The sequence below is a fragment of the Amia ocellicauda genome, chromosome 4 (genome assembly GCF_036373705.1).
Source record: "Amia ocellicauda isolate fAmiCal2 chromosome 4, fAmiCal2.hap1, whole genome shotgun sequence".
In the NCBI taxonomy this organism is placed as follows: Eukaryota; Metazoa; Chordata; class Actinopteri; order Amiiformes; family Amiidae; genus Amia; species Amia ocellicauda.
In genome coordinates this window covers 43639254-43658934 of record NC_089853.1, presented here as the reverse complement: position 1 = coordinate 43658934, position 19681 = coordinate 43639254, and the positions used below count along the sequence as shown (strand labels likewise).

Below are 19681 nucleotides of genomic sequence, written 5' to 3'. Positions count from 1 at the left end.
ATATTTCATTTAAAGAGGATTTATTTTATTTGCACACCATCCAGTATTCACTTTAATAATGATGATTTCAATCATATATTAGTCAAGAACCCCCTGTTCTATAGCTGAGCATAACCTCTTGATTGCAGTAAAACGTTCTCTTGTTTTAAGTTAAAAAACAAAAAAAACAAAGTGAATAATCGTAAAAATGGATTTTGACCACATGTTGACATATGAGGTTTGCTTGGAACATAAGTGATAGATATCTGATCTGTCAACACATTTAGCATTGTATGCCTTGCTTGGTTCTGCCTCCCTCTCTGCGTAAGAAAACAAAACAAAATAATTAAATCTGCCACACATATTGTCATCTTTTTTCCCTTCTTCTCAAAGTGTTTTTCATTATCCTTAATTCGGGTGTATGTACTGTATTTAGGAAAATGAAAGGAGAACTGGGGATCGCGACATGCACTGCCTGGCTTGTAGAAGGCAGATGTATCTTGTACTGCCCCCAAATGAAATGTTTTATTTGTTAAGATCACAAGGTTTGTGTTTGTTTTGTTGTGGTTCTCAACTTGTGGTGTAAGAGCATCTGATAGGCTTAGCAGCTGTTTAATGTTACATTTAAAGAGACTGTCCGCTAGGTTATTCTTCTTAAACACCCTGATTTATCTAAAAAATTTGGAAAGTAACCCAAAAAGACAAACAATATGAACCATCTTTTGAAGCTTGGTGTCACCTGATTCCTGCTGCTAACCCACCCCTTATAAAAGTCGAACTCTCGCAAATAATAAGCCATGTCATGGGAAGGCTCTCCATCACAGAAAGTGTATATAACTGATGATGTGTGGGGCACTGAATTCTCCTGTAAATCCCTGCAAGGAATCCAAAATTACTTTGTATTTGTAACACGTGCCGGTTTTATTTAAATGAGTCCGAACTTAAGTCTCTTAGCAGGTTTTCATTCTACAATAAATGAACCGAAAAGTGTAAATGAATGTATTGTGCCCTAATTAGTCTTATCTTAATGCGTTGTTGAAGATGCTCAGACATTGCATTCACTCAGCTGGGGAGTGCATAGTATACCAGCCACCTAGATATAATCTCTCGCAGATCCCACAAGGAGTTAATTATGAGTCCGGTTGAAGAACAATTGTTTCGTGCATATATGGTCATTCTCAGAGTGTACACTTAGTGTCCAAGATTACAGACAACAAGTGACAACACATTTCCCCCCCCACCTCTCCATTTGCCCTTGGTTTTGAGTTCCAACGGACGAGCTCTTTCTTCTGTGAAAGGCCTGTGCTGCTGTCTATTTACCAGGTCTGTTGTGGAACTGGATCATCTTGGCATACTTATGAGGGCAGATTAAAGATGCACCGTTTCTGTTTTGCTGGAGACTTGACAATTTCCGCCAGTGATAACCTTAAACCGCATTCTCTCTGTCCAGTCAGCGTGCGCAAATAACTCTAGGGCATGGATTTATTAGAAAATGAAGCAAACCTGACATCTCTGCTGAGGGAAAGGGGGGAAACTTTCTATATTAAAGGGGGTGCCCTCAATCTTTTCCCATATTATTCTAATCAGAATTTTCTTTTCTTTTTTTTTTTTTCTTTTTTTTTGCCTGACAGTCAGTGTATCTTTTCTCCCTGGGGGTAAAAAGTTATGAGCCTTTTCTTTGTGGACAATTTAAAAAATATATATATATATTTCAAGCTGTTTAGAATGGGTTTCTTTTATTGTGGTCTGTCTTAGTCACCGTGCGAGCCATTGCATTTTTCCATTGAAGATGTTTTCCATTGTCTCTCGAGCATATTCACATGAGGCAGGAGGTGTTATTTAACCCCTTCTCTGCCGGCGTCCTCCTCAACGTACCTCACAGGTGACTACCGAACGGATCTGATATTGTGATTTCAATGACGCAGCACTCAGTTTTAAAGTAATCTGCTTGGAAAGGTGGGAATGGACATTTAATTGTGTTTGACTTTAAAAGTTAAAAGTAAAAAAAATATGTAATAATAATAAATTAGCCACAAATAGACATTTACAAGAACAATAGATAACAGTGATGTGTTGGCTCTTTGTACTTGTTATTGTTGATACAAACTAAAAATATTGATTTATATATAACCCAGGTAAGAGTGTGGATATTGAGGAGTAGACTTAACTATTACAGATAGTATACCCAATACTGGAAATATACATTTTGTAAGGAGTGTGTGTTTTGATTTACTTTTTAGGGAATATCAGATCTGTAATACTCTCTAGGACAGAACATGGTGCACAATGTAATTTTTGTGTGTAGTAATTTTCTTCTAACTCTCAGCCATCAACTCTGTCAGCGCTCTCATTCCCAAGCAGAATGGTTTAAGCAACTCTCTTGAGTGATTTAATGTCTTTTGCTTCTTAACCATTTTGTTACCAGTGACTTACTCCATCCCAGCAGATTAAAACAAAACTACTAAAGTTGAAAAAAGTCTGTACTGTGAAAGAGTACAGACAAGAGGACTGAAAAGTGTCTACCTAACTTATTCAGTTGATTAATCACTTCTTTAAGCTCTACTCATCAGAAACAAAACAAAAACACCAGCTTATTACTCAGGTCAGGGAAAAAAGCGAAGACCTGAAGAAGAAAAAATATTTATCCAAAACATTGCCGGCCTCTGTTCTTGTTTTGCCTGTGTTATTGTGCCGAGATTGCAGTGTGGCACGGAGCGTTTTCGTCCTCCCACACTCGCACTCACCCCTCTTCCAGCACATGGTGGTGACACACCATTCTGGGGGTTATTGTCTTTTGAGCCACATCAAAGAAGCGCATGGTCCGTATTACAAAGTCTCAGAAAATGTGCAGGCTATTTTTAGAGCCCTTTGACTTTGTTTCCCCTCATGTCTCACGCGCAGGGGCCAGATTACAGTAAGTGTCCATGTGGTGCAGGGCAGTGTGTGCTGGCACAGAGCGCTTACTGCTGAGGAGGTCACTTTTACACAGAGCAGAATCATCAAACTCTGTCATACACATGTAAACATACTGCCAGGGCTGCAATCCACACGAAGCGTTGACTCGTTTTTTTTGTGTGTCACTTTTTTTTCCCAGAAATCCCTCTGATTGGAGCCAAGTTGGCACAACTGCCTATTCCAGTTATTTCGATTCTGCTAGCATTACTACATGTATATGTGTTGTGCATGATCTTGCATTGTTCTTCCTGTTCAGGGGGTTGTTTCTCAGCTCCGGTTAAATATTCCAGGAAAATAAAAGCGGTCTTTAAAGGAGGTTGCCAGGAAGTTTGCAGGGGCGAGCCAGTTGTCAAATTATGCAACAGTAAAAATTGCACACATGAGACCAGCTATTGTAAATTCTCAAATACAAAAATCAAATCATTGGAAGTGCTTTAATGCTTTCTTTCATCTACTACTGGGAGAACACTGAACATCTTTTCTCGTCTGCCCCCCCTCCTCACACATCTCATGTCAAGGGACTCGGGGGAATCTTTTTGTTATCCACAGCTTTGGTTGAAGGAAGTGCCATAAACGACAGCAGCACTTTATTATTTGGATCTTGTGTCTACAAGTTCAAACATCATCTCATAAATGGTCTCATCATCTTATTGAAGCATTTTACAATTTGTGAACTAGTTCATAGCAATGGCAGAAATAAGTGAGTGACTAGGCATCCTACAAGCAGAGGACAAGTTTAATGATTCAAGTGTTACTTAACATGTTGCGAAAAGGACAGATTTAAAACCTGTGTTATTCTTTTGCTTGTGCAGTAAATGGTTAATGCTCCAACTCAGCACAGAACTAAATGGTAGGGAGTTTTTCTTTTCTTTTTCTTTGTGTGTGTTTTTTATTTTGTTTTGTTTTTTACAGTCCCGCCTTAGAGGAGGTCTCCTGGCTCCAGCAGGCCCCCTCCTTCCACCTCTTTTCAAAGCAGTCCTGGCATCTCGCAGTCAGGCAGCTGTTTTTGCAGACCTCCCCTTTGCGTTGGTGTCTTCGCGGCTCTGAGGGTAGCAGCGAGAGTGCCAAGAGTCCACCACTTCTTTCGGCTCTGTCGGCACATCGCGCTAGTCCAGATTCCACTCAAATTATTTATCTGAGCGTGCCTTCACACACAGCTGCCCAGCGAGCTTTCTTGTGGTCGTTGTATAGAGCAGCAGGGATGAGCGCAGCTGGGTGGCTCAGTGTTTCGGGCGAAGGAGGGTTTTTTTTTTTTAATCATCTGTGGAGTAGGGGGAAGAAAAGAAAAAAGAAACCAACAAAGAGAGAGTGAGCGTGGGGCAAACAACACAATAAAAGAACAACCTGGTTCAAGAGGCTGGTAAAAAGTACAGGGTACAGAATGATGGGACAGGGAAAATCAATGTATTGGGCAGGGATCCAACGTCTGGTATATATGCGTGTGTGTGGAGAAAGAGATTGAGTAGGACTTCTCCATCTCGCTCTACTCTGTGTGGGCGTATATGTTTGTGTATATGTAAGTGTGTTATTTGAAAAGCTTATTATTAAATATTCATGCAAGAGTTAAAGTTTCCTAAGGGCAAATATCTGGGTTTCAAATGACCTACTTGGTGTAAACAACACCCCACGAAAGGCTGTTCCACTACAAGATGCAAAAAAAGCTTCACTCACAGACCCGAGCAGGTTTGGAGAGCTGCCTTGGCTACTTCAGGGTGTTTAATAAAAATAAATAAAAAAATGCAATCCGAAAATAAAGCAAATAAATTTTAATAAAGAACTTAAGTGCAGACACCTGTAATATGGGAGGAATTATCACATTCCTCCAAATTAGCACTTCTCGAAAAGACAAAAGTTGGTGTATGTTCAGAGCAGGTCTCCACACGGTACACAGGGTCCATACTGTTTTCTGTTTTCCTGACCCCTGTCTGGTTCTTATTAAATGGCTAATGGTTCTCAGTTTATGTCTGGCTGCTCTATTAGTCACATTAGCCCACATTCACAGCTGCAAGCTTTAACACCCCCCCACCTCCTCACTCATGGAAAATACATGCCTCCAACTAGGAACCGAGCACCCTTTAATATTCTCTGGGTAATGAGGTCTTGCCCACCTGAACGACAGCCATCGATGGCATTCGTCTCTTTCGTTCTCTGGTTATGAACCTTTCAAAAACCGCACCCCTCCCCCCAACCCCCATTATTTAATGTGAGTGACTTTAAAAAGCCTGAGACAAGGCTGCTTTTTTGATACCTTTGTGGGTGTTTGCTGATATTCGTGGCATTCTCTCGCGCTCCATCGCAGTCCAAGTGCGACCTACTCTGCTTTGTTTTCTCTCCAAGACGTTTTGTTCATTTCAGTTGGGAATGTTATGACTTTGAGAACATATGTACCCATTGCTATAAATATATCTCTGGGTCCTCTTATGGCTTTTTTGTTTTCACATTTAAGTGGCATTTTTATAAACATCTCTGACTATATTAAGCCTATTGTCAGGACTGGGGGGTGAACTATTCCACAAACTGTGGCCTGTCTGAACACCACAAGGCCTGCATCACTCTAATGTGGCCTTTTTCACTTGTTCATCTTATTAAAATAAAGCACTTGTTATAAGGGGGCATGTTATATAAAGTTATTTCTGTTTCGCTGACTCGGTCTGCTATTGGGTTTCACCAGAGGAATTCTGACAGAGATGCAAAACTACTGTGTGCAATGAAAATAAAATAAAAGGAGACAAAACAGGCAAAGCATCAAACGCACACTGATGCATTTCTCTGCTGCTATCGAATGCGCATTGCCAGGAAACATGGGTAATATAATGAGGTGCTGCATAGTTTTGTCTCCATGCCCGGTCTTGCTTATTACAGTGAGTTTGTATTTCCCTCGTTGCAACAATCACAAATAATGTCTTGTTACTGTTGAGTGGACAGGGGGGATTTTTTTTTGTAGTTTAAGTCTAGGCAGTTCATTTAAATGCTACAAGCAATCAGCCCCTCCACCTCCTGGAGGGATCCTGGCCCCGTAGGCCAGAGCCATATTAAAGATCCGTGCGGCTTCCTCGGCCTGGGATGAGGCGGCCCCTTCCAGCTCATTTGAGCTGCTCCTGCAGGGTCCCGCCGATCTAATGAAGTGAGCTGGCCCTGCGCGGAACTCCCTGCTCCCTGGCACTCCAGCCACTTTCTCCAGATGGGGGAGATTCCTCAGGTATTCCTCATATCAGTGGTGTAGGCAGGGATGTGTTTCAACATCTTGACCCTTTCAGATCAGTAACATGAGTTTTGTATTATGACCTAATATGTAAATAAATATATATATATATATATATATATATATTAACATAAAACAATCTTTGAATCTTTGAATATGTTTAATACTTCAGGAAAGAAAGAGAGAGACCTTAATCTTGATGTGGAACAGCTAAGGTCACGCGAAGAATTAAAGCAAAGATCACCCTCCCACAACTAAAGATAATCTCAGTGTATAATAGGTCAATTTAACATTTTGATGAGTTGAACACTTAATTAAAATAGGTAATCTAATGTACAACGGAAATTACTATAACTAGTCAGATCTGGGGGGGTCACTACATCACTGCCTCATTTATTATTACTCAAGTTGCTTATGTAAGTTGCAGGGCCATTTTGTTTTTAACTTGAGCAATCTTCAATGTTTGTGTTTTATTTTATATCTCTGGGATGTGTTGTGCAGTGCTGTGTTGAGTTGTACAGCCCCCTCAACACTGCTACCCCCAGTGTGCTCTTCTTTTTCCATGAAAGCAGCAGAGCTACACATGGTGAACACATTAAACCAATCGGTCCACTTAAACTCTGGGTCCCCTCAGTATCAAAGCATCTCTGGACACATCCGCGCCTCCTCAGTAATAAAATTGTAGAAGATCTTAAAGAGGAGTCCCTCCCTCAGGTATTGTAATACCCACAACATGAATCGCTCTCAGCCAGTCAAGAACGCTCCGTTGCATTTGCATCCCCCCTGGCTGTGCCTGTCTCACGTTAAGTGGCTTTTGATCTCTTGTGCCCCAGCGTTAAAAGTCGGGGTTTGAGTGCCCAGATCCCTGCCCTTTAAGTGCCATTCCTCATGGGCACAGAGCCATTTCATTTCCAGAGCTCTCGGTCACCGGCTCTCCAGGGACACTGTAATGCTATCAGCTGTAGTTATAACTTTGATTATGCGTCACGTAGCCCGCAGTTCGATTGTGTTAATATAATTACGAGTACAATATTGGTATTAAATGATGTTTTCCTAACATTGCAATAACGCTTATTTCGTCCATTGAAAAAGTTTATTACATTCTTCCTGATCAATAGCTGCCTAGATTTGTGACTCGAGATTAGCATTGTGAATATCAATTAGGAGGAAAATCAATAACATTCACAAAAATAAGTTGCCTCGACAGGATGCTTTGGGGATTTCTCTACCCCCCTCCCCCTCCCCATTTTTCCAAATAACAGTATAATAACTCTCATTTGATCTTCCTGGAATAAAATCATTGAGTGAATATATGTAATGTGAACCAAATTGTTTTTTATTAACAGATGGTTCTTATGATTGGGTTACATGTTTTTGAAGAACTGCCTGTTTTTAGCAAAGCAAGTCTGCTGGCCATATTATCTGAGCTACCAGATAGAGAAAGTGGATTCACAGAAAGACAGTATTGGGTGCATTATAAACTGTCATAGACTAGTCAAAATATTCTCATGTAAAAGAAAATAGGTGTTTTTGTTTACAAGTGCATTTATGATTTAAGCAGGTCAAAATCTGGCTAGCGGGTCACATTGCTTACATTTTGTAATTTAACATCTTAATACCTCATTACGAATGCCATATTTGAGCTTTAACTCCCTACCCAATCTTTATAAGCAAAGCATAGGTAGAAGGGGAAGAATGCAAATGTTAAGCTACATGTGCGTTCGAATCAAATCTTACAGCTCAGTCAGCCAACCCCAACTGAAATGAAAAACCAACAAAAGCATCGTTTGCAGAACCTGCAAACATGAGGTCTACTCTCCTCATCCTCACCTGGCAAGGTCTGTCAGTCTGTCGGGGATGTTCAGTAGGGAATATGCTTTCTGAATGCTGTCCAATCCTGGTCGTCCCCAAAGCACCAGGAAAGGGTCTCTCAGACTCATAGACCCCCACCCTCAATCCACAGTGGGATCAATGTTTGAAAATAATGGCCTTGTCGACTCTCGGATTGAGCCAGTTTATAGTGTTGCTGGTGGGAATCAATCAGCTCCCTGATATCTTATTACTAACGTTAATTCACTCAGGGCTGTATGGATCCATGCATTAGCTGGGGCAGCATTTGATTTACAGTCGGGGATGTGTGTGTGTGTGTGTGTGTGTGTGTGTGGTGGTGGTGGGGGGGTAGAGGGGTTGAAATGAAAAAGAAAGAGAAGGAAAAGAAAGTTCAATCGTCGCATAGCCCCAGGAAACCGATATCACCGTAGAAATGCAGTTCTTATAAAACAATTATGAAAACAGAATCCCTATTACAGAGCCATTACAGTTACTGTACGCACATGGTATTACAGACAAAACAGTGATTTGGAGTAAACTTTAGCTATTCGGGGGGGGGGGGCCCAGTTTTATTGGGAAACAGTAACTCTTAGAAAGTGAGATTCAGTACAATGTTTTCATACGGTGTGTTATAGGGCTGATTGAAATTAGACTTGATACCCCCCCAATGAAAAAAAGCAAACCTGATTTCTTAAAGAAACAGTTGCTTGGTTACTTGAAGGAATCCTGCTGTCATTTTTCAAATTAAAGGGCTGTACTTGTAAGCCTTTCCGAGACAATGTTTTATTCATTGATTATGTTGCTTTTTTGTATGATTGTATATTGTGGTGTGACGTTTGATGTTAGGGCGACGTGGGCTCCTGCGGGAGATTAAAACGAGAAGCTGAAAAAGAAAGAGAGGAACTCAATATCATCTGTAAATAAAAATAATTTGGCATCCCACTTTGAAGAAGCACTTTGACTCACGCTGCTTTGCATACGGACTGCGAGTGTGTGTTTCTGACTTCATTTAGGTCAGTGGAAATATACATCCCACCTGTGGAGATTCATTTGTGCTACAGATTATTTCCCCCAGCCGTCATATTCCTTCTTTCAATATCTTTAATTCTTACCTTAAAAAAACACCTGCGTATCCTTTTGTTTTCTCTACCATACATCTCAATCTTTATGTCTGAATATACATTAGAGTATAGGCCACTGTTGATTATGGGATAGATCAAAAACAGTGCATTCTTTATGAAGTGATATATCATGCCTATTCTTTTAATATTAAACTTTGTAGTGCTATTTTGTAAAACTGTGCTGCCTGAATACATCAGTATTAATTTTATTGCAGTTTGCACAGTAGTATAAATAGTATGAGTATAATATTAATATTTATAGTCAAAATATTGATGATAAAAGTACTAGTAGTTAGCTGTATTGCTAGACTTTAATCTTGTCAGTTATATTAACCCTCAGGCTCTTTCAAGGCTATAATTATTTTAACTGTTTTTGACATTATGCTTTGACTATCGCACACAAAATAATAAAACCAATAAACCCAAAGGTTAAAGGTATTCTTTAATGGCCAACTTTAAAAGGATGAATAAACCTGAAAAATACAGCTGGTCTTTCCTGACCCCTTACTTCAGTCACATTGAGAGTCCGTTCCAAAGGGATTTTTTTCTTTTCTGAAGCTGAACCCTAACCTTTGCACTTCACACACCTGCTCATGTGGTTAGTCTGGCCAATCTGAGTGTGCTCGGTTTAGGCAGATATAAATAAGGTGTGGGGAAGGATTTAAAAAAGGAAGAAACATAATAAATATGTAGGGAAGGAAAGGTTTATGAATAGTGAAACCATAAGCTCTTCCTCTGCACTTTCTGTTCAATCTGTTGTAAAAGCGGTGGCTGGAAGTATGGTCAACGTGCCTCCTGTCACAAACCTCCAGTGTCTCAGGTGGAAAAGGCTAAAATTATTTGCATCTGTGTCTTCTGTTTTAAAGCAACTGCTGTCCAGTGCTGTGCCGGGCTGAGGAGCCAGGTGTCGGGGGCTGCTCTGTGGTTGAGGTGAGCTGGTGGTGGACATCATGCTTGGTTGCCTTCTACTAACCTCAGAAGAGCCCACAAGCCCTGCATTCACTGTTATAGAAACACATTATCTTGTGAAAATAGATTTGGACATGCAGTTCCTTAAACAAAGTAGAATGAATTAAGCCTTCAATGCGCTTTGCCGTGACAAATGCACGAGGAAGCGCAGCAAAAACCTGGGCCAATATTAAAAAGCCTGTGTAAGAGTCTATTTTTCTTTTCTTTCTTATTCTATTTGAATTCCCCCTCTTCATCCCTTTTACACAACTAACAATACAGCCTGGCAGATCTTAAGAAAACATAAACCTCTTTCTGAGCTTGAATTGGGTAGCTTGTAATGTTGTAAACAATAATAATATATATGTATATATGTATACATTACACTTCTTCACCTTAAAAAAGTATTGGGTTGCTTTGGCAGTATGCTTCGGGTCATTGTCCATCTGCACTGTGAAGCGCTGTCCTATGAGTTTTGAAGCATTTGGCTGAATCTAAGCAGATAATATATAAACACTTCAGAATTCATCCTGCTGCTTTTGTCAGCAGTCACATCATCAATAAATACAAGGGAACCAGTTCCCTTGGCAGCCATACATGCCCATGCCTTAACATGCTTCACAGATGAGGTGTTATGCTTCGGATCATGAGCAGATCCTTCCCTTCTCTATACTCTTCTCTTCCCATCATTCTGGTACAAGTTGATCTTGGTCTCTTCTGTCCATAGGATGTTGTTCCAGAACTTTACAGGGTTCTGTAGATGTTTTTTGGCTCGAATCTGGTCTTCCCGTTTCCTGTTTACATCTTGTGGTAAACCCTCTGGTGAGGTCCTTGCTTAATTGTTGACTTTGACACAGATACGCCTACCTCCTGGAGGGTGTTCTTGATCTGGCCAACTGTTGTGAAGGGGTTTTTCTTCACCAGGGAAAGAATTCTTCTGTCATCCACCACAGTTGTTTTCCGTGGTCTTCCAGGCCTTTGGTGTTCCTGAGCTCACCAGTACATTCTTTCTTTTTAAGAATGTACCAAATAGTTGTTTTGGCCACACCTAATGTTTTTGCTCTCTCTCTGATTGGTTTGTTTTGAGGCAAAACTGAAGGCAAAACACCCCCAAAACAAGCAGGAACTAAAGACAGCTGCAGTGCAGGCCTGGCAGAGCATCACCAGGGAAGAAACCCAGCATCTGGTGATGTCTATGGGTTCCACACTTCAGGCAGTCATTGACTGCAAAGGATTTGCAACCAAGTATTGAAACTCACAATTTAATTCATGATTATGTTCATTTTGTCTAATTACTTTTCAGCCCCTAAAATTGGGGGAACCACACATGAAAATGGGTGAAATTCCTACAATGTTCACCCAATTTGGATGTAACTACCCACAGATTAAAGATGAAAGTCTACACTTTCAAATCCATTGTGGTGGGGTACAGAGCCAAAATGATGACAATTGTGTCACTGTCCAAATAGTTATGGACCTAACCGAATATGTTTATGTATCCCGTTTAAGCTCTGACAGGGAGTTTTATTTTGGTTTGTAACTTTTTCATTTTTTTAACTTTGTTTAGTTGAAAGAGATTTCAAATCGCAAACAGCAACAATGTGAACCAGACCAAGAGATAGGATAAAGCATTGAGCAAGCTCTGAAAAGACTTCGTATTTGCTGGAGTCAGCCGTTAGAGTCGATGAGGTGGTTTACCATTTCTATATACCTGCTTCCTGTTGCATCTCTCGCTCAGCCTTCTCCACAGTCTCTCCTGCACTGGGCCTCACCACAAGAGGTGGCAGTTAGACCAGAGTGTGTCATTAAAGGAGAGCAAGAGCATTAATCTTGAACAAATCAAATGAGTTCATTCTTTTCTCTCTCTGCTTGGTTCGCTTTCTTATTTATGTAGTTGTACTGTTTAGATACCACTGTTCTGCAAGGTTTCTGAAAGGTTTTTTTTCAGACAGTACCCAGATCAGTATGCCTCTGTCTTTACCCTGATGCTGATTTTTGTAAGTCTGACCAATTACAGACAAGTGGAATAAGATGCTATATTAATTTACCTACTAAGCTATTGTGAGAAACCCAACATCATTCATAATTTGTCATGTCTGAAGCCAAATGTTATACAGTATTAAACTTGGCTGCGAAATACTCAGATTGGTTTTGCCCATTTAATCTGTAATTTCACTATATAATATAATATATGTGTGTGTGTCTGTGTGTCATATTTGCAAAAACACCTCAGTAACACAATTTCAAGGACTCTCAGATGCAAGTAAGAACACTGGACTTAAAATGAACCTGAGCATAAGTCATGTTTAACAGTTTTGCTACAACTAGGAAAATGGAAGTAGTTCAACAGATACTCGAAGAATTGATAAGTTATGTCTACCGTACACAAAACCTGCAAATGACACAGAGGAGCAGGGAAAGATGTCTGCTTGGAATAGCAAGAAGAGAGAGAAAAATAAATGATTGGATCTGAGAACAAACCACAATGTGACATCAGTGAAAGTATTAAAATGGCAATAGGCTGGACACACTGCAAGAAGAACAGATCAAAGATGCACAAAGGAAATTATTGAATGGATCCCAAGAGATGGAAAAAGACCTAGAAGATCACACAGAAGATGGGAAGATGTAATCATACACTTTGCAGGTGTGACATGGAAAAGAGAAGCTGTAGACTGAAGCAAGAGGAAACATCTTGGGAAGCCTTCATCCAGCAGTGGATTGGTATGGGCTGATGGTGATATATATATATATATATATATATATATATATATATATATATATATATATATATATATATATATAAAATGGGCGTGTGTGTAAATATAAATGTATGTACGTGAGTGTGTGTGCGTGTGTGTATATATGAAAAAAAAGCAGAAGAGGTTTACTAAGAATTAGCCCATGTGGCCCAATTTTTTTTCTTTCATAAAGGCATCTGGGTATTTTAACTAACTTCTGTATTTCTGAAGGCCTCTCTGAGGATGATTTATTGAGGAACTATTACATTTGCAGTGGTTCCTATATTGCTGCTTTTGCTGCTGGAGTGAGAATTAAAGCTGGGCCTCCACGATTGGGGAAAAAAGTGGCCTTTCACTCTGCAACTTAAACTTAACTTAAATATTGATGGGAATACTATTGTAAAAAGCATATAAATAGAGGGTTGATCAGACAGAGTGTATTGTCTGCTAGAGGTGCAAGAACTATTTGCACTTTCATATCATAACAGCTGGATTGTTATCCTATACCATAATGTAATGCTACACCAGATTTTGGGAGCATGTGCAACCCAAGGGAAGATTCTGGTTTTGTTTCATGTGGTTCACTGAATAATGACTGCAAGTCTGTGTTTCATGACAAAGAGCATCAAGCAATTAAATATTTAAGGATTAAATTGCATTCAATTATAAAACTTGTACTATACATCTATGATATACAATTGATATGATTTGGTATATACTAAAAATGATCAATAATAACATTTGTAAATATGGTGAAACTGATGAATAAACTAAAAATGACCTACATTTACATGTGAAATGCATAGAGCAGTTTTTTTTTTTGCCATGCATGAAAACATTTGCTTCAGCTACCTTCTATCCTAATGTAATCTACCATATTTTATAATATATTTACTTGTATCTGTAATATAAACTATAATTCTAGCAATGGGAGGATAATTAAGTTATGAAAAGTCATTAATTAAGTAAATACATGTACTTTTAATGGCTGCTGTCTTGCTCAAGAGCTGGTGTTATAAATCTCAGATAGGAAATCAAGCAGTAATTGTAATTAACGTATCCTTTCTGAAGTGTATCTGCTGTGTGGAAATGCTGGTGATTGTTAACATTGTTGCCATGCTTTTGCGTTTCCCATGTTGCTTCCTGTATTGTTCATATAGAGGCGCGTCAGAGGCATGTTTCTGATATATTAAGAAATAACTAGGAGATGGATTCAATCACGTGCACACACCAAATTCTAAACCCACTGCTCTGTGTTTCTTCAGGTAAGCTTGTACATTGTTTATAATGAAATCAATTACCAAATAAATAAAATGAATCAATAAATAAATACATAAGTAATACAAAAAAAGAGAGAATTTGAGAATGGCAGACGGTTCAAAGCTTTAATTGAAATACTTTTATCAAACAAAAAACATTTTCCTTTACTTATTTGTATTCTTTACTACTTTACTACAATTTCTATACATTCTCTCCGGTTTACCTCTCACAGGAGGCAGACGAGCGCAATGGTGTGGTGAGTGGAGGTTGTCACTTTTAAGTAACTCCTGTGGACTCAGGATTTTGTGGAAGCGAATCTGCCGATTCTAGCAACTCGGCAAAAGCCACCAAATTTACCGGATTGTTGTGGTTAGAAAAGATGCTGAGAGAGTGAGTATTGGTGTTTGAGAAATTCCCCACAAACATAAACATACAGGCATGGTCTGTGGCCTGTGGCTTTCTTTACATTGATTTTCTTCTTTTTGCTTCATATGAAAATTTTCAGGGCTTCTGCTATTGGGAAAGCTGTGGTGTTTTTACACCTGACTGTGAAGCAACCATCAACCTCCTAACAACAAATGCTATGAAAGAGTGTGAAAACATGACTTTCAATACACGTTTCAAGAACTTAGTTATAAAAATAATTGATATACAATAATGTCGTTCCTTATTTGTATTTAATATACATATCCAAATATATACAGTACTGTGCAAAAGTTTTAGGCAGGTGTGAAATAATGCTGTAAAGTAAGAATGCTTTCAAAAACAGACATGTTAATAGATTATATTAATCAATTAACTAAATGCAAAGTGAGTGAACAGAAGAAAAATCTACATCAAATCCATATTTGGTGTGACCACTCTTTGCCTTCAAAACAGCATCAATTCTTCTAGGTAAACATGCACACAGGTTTTGAAGGAACTCGGCAGATAGGTTGGCCCGAACATCTTGGAGAACTAACCACAGTTCTTCTGTGGATTTAGGCAGCCTCAGTTGCTTCTCTCTCTTCATGTAATCCCAGACAGACTCGATGATGTTGAGATCAGGGCTCTGTGAGGGCCATACCATCACTTCCAGGACTCCTTGTTCTTCTCTACGCTCAAGATAGTTCTTAATGACTTTTGTTGTATGTTTGGGATCGTTGTAGATAAATATAATCTATTAACATGTCTATTTTTGACAGCATTCTTACTTTACAGCATTTTTCCCCACCTGCCTAAAACCTTTGCACAGTACTGTATCTGTTATCACCTCCAATTAATTATTTATGTCAAGTCCATTCACATTTCATGCAATACTATTTCAATATCTATCGTTACAATTTTAGCGGTTCCCCACCATTTCAAATGCTTGTGCCAGAATATTACAAGGAAATCTTTCAGGGTCAACTGGTTCATATCATAAATATATAGCTACATTGCCAAAACCTGTCAAAGTCTGTTCCCTCAAGGCTTCCCTAACTGTGTAGAACTTGGATTTTGCAAATCATTTACAGTCTCTGGAGAGATCAGTGGAGCCTCCTAAAGAAATTATTTAATTGAATAATAGGCTGTGGTTGCCGGCGGGCCTCTTACTAGTGAAGGTCTGTGATAAGAGGACAAAGCTGGCCAGTGTCTATACTCTGGAGCTGCCTGTCACTCGGTCCTATTGCTGTGCTGACAGCTCCTCTTCTCACTCTGCTAACATAGCCCGCTCCCCACACAGCCACGTCCTCACAAATAGACAGGGGCATTTGTCATGATCACCAGAACATCTCTGTCAATTACCTACAGACGGGGCCCACTACCGGCAAGGGAGGGAGAGAGAGAGAGAGATCCAGGGAGAGTAATGGGGAAAGGGTGCAGAGCAGTCCTGGAAAGCTTTGACGTTGAGAAGAAAAAGAATGTGTAGAGAGATGATACCTAGTGGGAAAACAGTCTTAACATAAAAATGTATATGCTGGGAGGTGATCAGCCCACAAACCAGACGAAGCACAGTCTCAGTCTGTCAGAAGAGCACTGCCGAGAAGCTCCAGCACCTTGTTAAAGTCACCATTCGTCCTCAAGGCCACCTGCTTTCCCATGCTGCTCTCTCTCGCGTCTGGTGCAGCTGAGCTTCCGCTTAAACCACAGAAGGGCTTTTAATAGCGTGTGTCCCCTCACTGTTGATTGGTCAGCAGAAAGTCTGGTTAAGCCTGATCTTTTCCTTTCTGTTCCTGCTTCTGAATTGATACAAGATCACAGATCCATATTTTGTCTTACATTGTAATGCTATCCTGTCTTGCATAGCTCTTTAGTGGGTTTGGGAAAGGTACCTGCATTTAAAGCCATTTAGAATTCATTTGTTAACACACCAATGTCTTAGCCTAGACACCAGCTGAATGGTTTAAGTTCTCAAGGGAGAAGTATGGGTGCCAATTGAACAGAACATTCCCAATCAATACTTCATAACCAGCAATCCAGAAACATATCCTGAAACCGCACTGAAATCCACCTGAAAATAGTGCTGTGTCATCTCCACTTACTCTACCCATCCTTATAATAGATCTAGATCTTTACGAGCACTTTCAAAAAACAAGAACAAAGGATAACCTGGCACCACGAATATGCTCGGTGACGTAAAAATACAAAAATAAAATAAAACGAATAAATAAACAATAATAGTTCCTTAAATTGTGACACCGTCTGTGACCCATCCCTGCTTTTCCCCCACCCCCCCCCACACCAGCCAATTTAATTTTGGGGGGATTTATTTGCTCCTCGTTGCTCAGTGCTGATTGAAAGTGACACTGACATGATTACCGCACTAAAAACCAGATTAGGAACGACGCTGCACATACAGTTTCCTTTTCCCCGGTGTCTTTAAGTGACTGCCGGGCTAATTTGGCTGGAAGAAAGCAGCCCTATTGAAGGGGGTATCTGATGATCTAATAACTGTTTATCTCATTTATCAATGCACACTTCTCCCCAAAACCTTGTTAGTATTGGCGGACGGATTAGACTAATGAAGTCTGAGAGAAGTCAGTTTATATTGCTGCTGCCGCCGCCGCCGCTGCCAGTCTCACTCTGTGCTGACAGTTGTGTCACTTCTAGGACCAGACATTTCCCCCCTGCACAGTTTTATGTGTTACACTGTACAATCCTTAGATCCGTCACCCCACTTACTGAGCTAGGAGTATTGTGCAGGATCATTTATTTGTTATGATTATTTTTGGGAAAAAATCATGTTTTATGCCTCTTGGCAACCTCACAGATTGTTTTCAAGGGACAGGTGAGTAAGACTTCTTGGATATGTATCTCTTCTTAATGAAAAGGAAATATTCACTGGTGTTTCACAGATTCACAAACACAAAAGAGCCTGGGAAAAACTGAGTAACAGACAGGTCTATATAGAAGTGAAACTAAGGCGTACTTTATTTTTATTTATTTATTTCCTTTCTTCTGTCTGCATATAATTTTAGGTCAACATTTATTGTGTAGCTTGTAAGGATGACAATGCAATTTCAGTATGCCATTTAAAGCAGATTACATTTTCCTTTGATAAATAAAAATGGCAGAGGTCCGTATCATGCTCTTATACCCTGAAGAGTGCCTCCTTCTCCCACTTGGCCAATCACATATTCTTCAAGTTCAAAGGGCAGGGTTAATACGAAGGGTGAGCCGGCATAATTGTGCATAGTTTATCGATATTTCCCAATAAGCAAGAGATTGTTTCATTGATCCATCTATCTGAGCAGAAAGGCTGAGTAGTTGATATCGGCCTCCTTATGATTTGTCGATTGGACCAGGCAGGTGTGTTGACCTTTGGTATCAAGGGCGTAATACCATGTTGTATGTTTTCTTTTCAGGGAGTCGCTTAGCTTTCACACCAGAATAAGGAGCTATTCTTCTGTGACATTGAGAGATCATTGATGTCTGCCAATCACAAAGTATCTGGGTTTCACAAAATGTGTAAAATGCAATGGTCAGCCCTACCTTGAATGACAGCAAGCTATCAGAAAAAGGAAAAGGAAAAAAAAAAGATTGTGGGTGTAGTTGGTGGTTTCAGTTAGATAATGTATAGCTTGCATACATGCCAGTGTTTGTGGTGCTGCTAAAACTGCATGAAGAGAAGAGATAACTGATATATCTGCGCAAACAATCTTGCACTTTTTCTATTGGATGTAAACTGACAGTTGCCGTCGGATTTTATTTAGACAAGTTTTTCTCCTTTGAGCTTTTTTTATTATTATCATTATTACTGTACATCTATATATATAAGAAAGTAAATGAAAGAAAACAGATTGTTTTAAGTTGAATTCTGTAGCCAAAAAGGCATATTATATTAATATTCCAGTGCTACACTCTGTCACTATAGTTAAAATGCAAAGAATGCTGTTAGTAGATATCACAAATTATTGTTCCTACTGAATAATAGTCAAATTTGTATGCTGTAAGTTGTGATTTGGGAGACATCAATGTTGAAGTGCAGGCAGTTAGGAAATGCCTGAAGTCTTCCGTGTAAGCAAGATATAAATGAGCAGCATTAATGTAGTGAGCTCAGTCACTGTGGAATAGGGTGTTTTCATTAAGACATCTCAAGGGTTTCGAATTCTGTGAGGTACGTACCGAAACTACACCCTCTTTGAAATTTAATTGGTGTATCTTTGATTCTCGGGAGAGGTTTAATTAAAACAAGGTGATGGTGCTGGAAAACATTATAAACTGGCACAGATTGAAAGCCCCGCTTTGGATTGATAAACATGGTTTTAGATCAAGTGTATCCTGATATTATGCTTAAATACAACATAGAAATCAAATGCTCCACACATGCATTTCTCTCGTTCGTTTTCAGTTAATTGAAGTAGATTTTAGAAAGTGTGTAGCTTCTGTCATTTTTTTTCTTCTGAAAATCTATCTAACTATCTATATGTGGCGAACAATCCATTCTGCTTTACCACTTTCACCTTGAATCATTTCCTTTTTCATTTCAGCAGTTCCCTGTTCAGTTTATTTATTTGTTTATTTATTTATTGATCTCTTAATCAATCTATCTACCCATCTGTCTATTGCTGACAGACTTTTAATTGATGAGAATGCAGGGCAAATTAAGTCATTAGACTTGCGGCTTTGAAGCACAAACAAACATCACGTTCAGAGGCACGATAAATAAATAAACTAACAAACACAAATAAATAAATAAACAAACAAATACATAAATAAATGACAATAGGCAGATAGGGGCATGTTTACTTTCTTTCATTTCTGAACATGAATTAATTTTTCATTGCGATTCATAAAAAATCCATCAATATTTCACCTGGGACGACACATGTGGAATGAGTTGTCATGAAAGGCCATCGAAGCAAGTAGTACAGAAATGAATCAGTGCTGAGCTAAATGTTTAGGGAGAGGAGACCGTTGGTTATTGAGAGAGTGTGCCTGTGTGTATCTGGCTGTGCAAGGGAGTGAGATGGATGGGACTGCAAAGATTTGGAAAGGGAAGATATTGCAACATTTGTATAAACTGCTGATTTGTAAGCATCACTTGGAACAGGCAGAAGTCCATATTCTCTCAAATAAAAGGAACATCACTTAAAAAAAAGCAACAACACAATATCTGTAAAATATATGTAGAGTTTTGAAATTTCCATAGCCATGTGACCTATAGGACTGACCACTATGGC

General features: G+C 39.3%; 1 long non-coding RNA gene across 1 annotated transcript in view; it reads left to right on the top strand.

Annotated features, from left to right (window-relative positions):
• Window positions 1-19681, top strand: part of LOC136748560 (uncharacterized) — a 137666-nt gene that overhangs the window by 31804 nt on the left and 86181 nt on the right. The window lies entirely within an intron of this gene.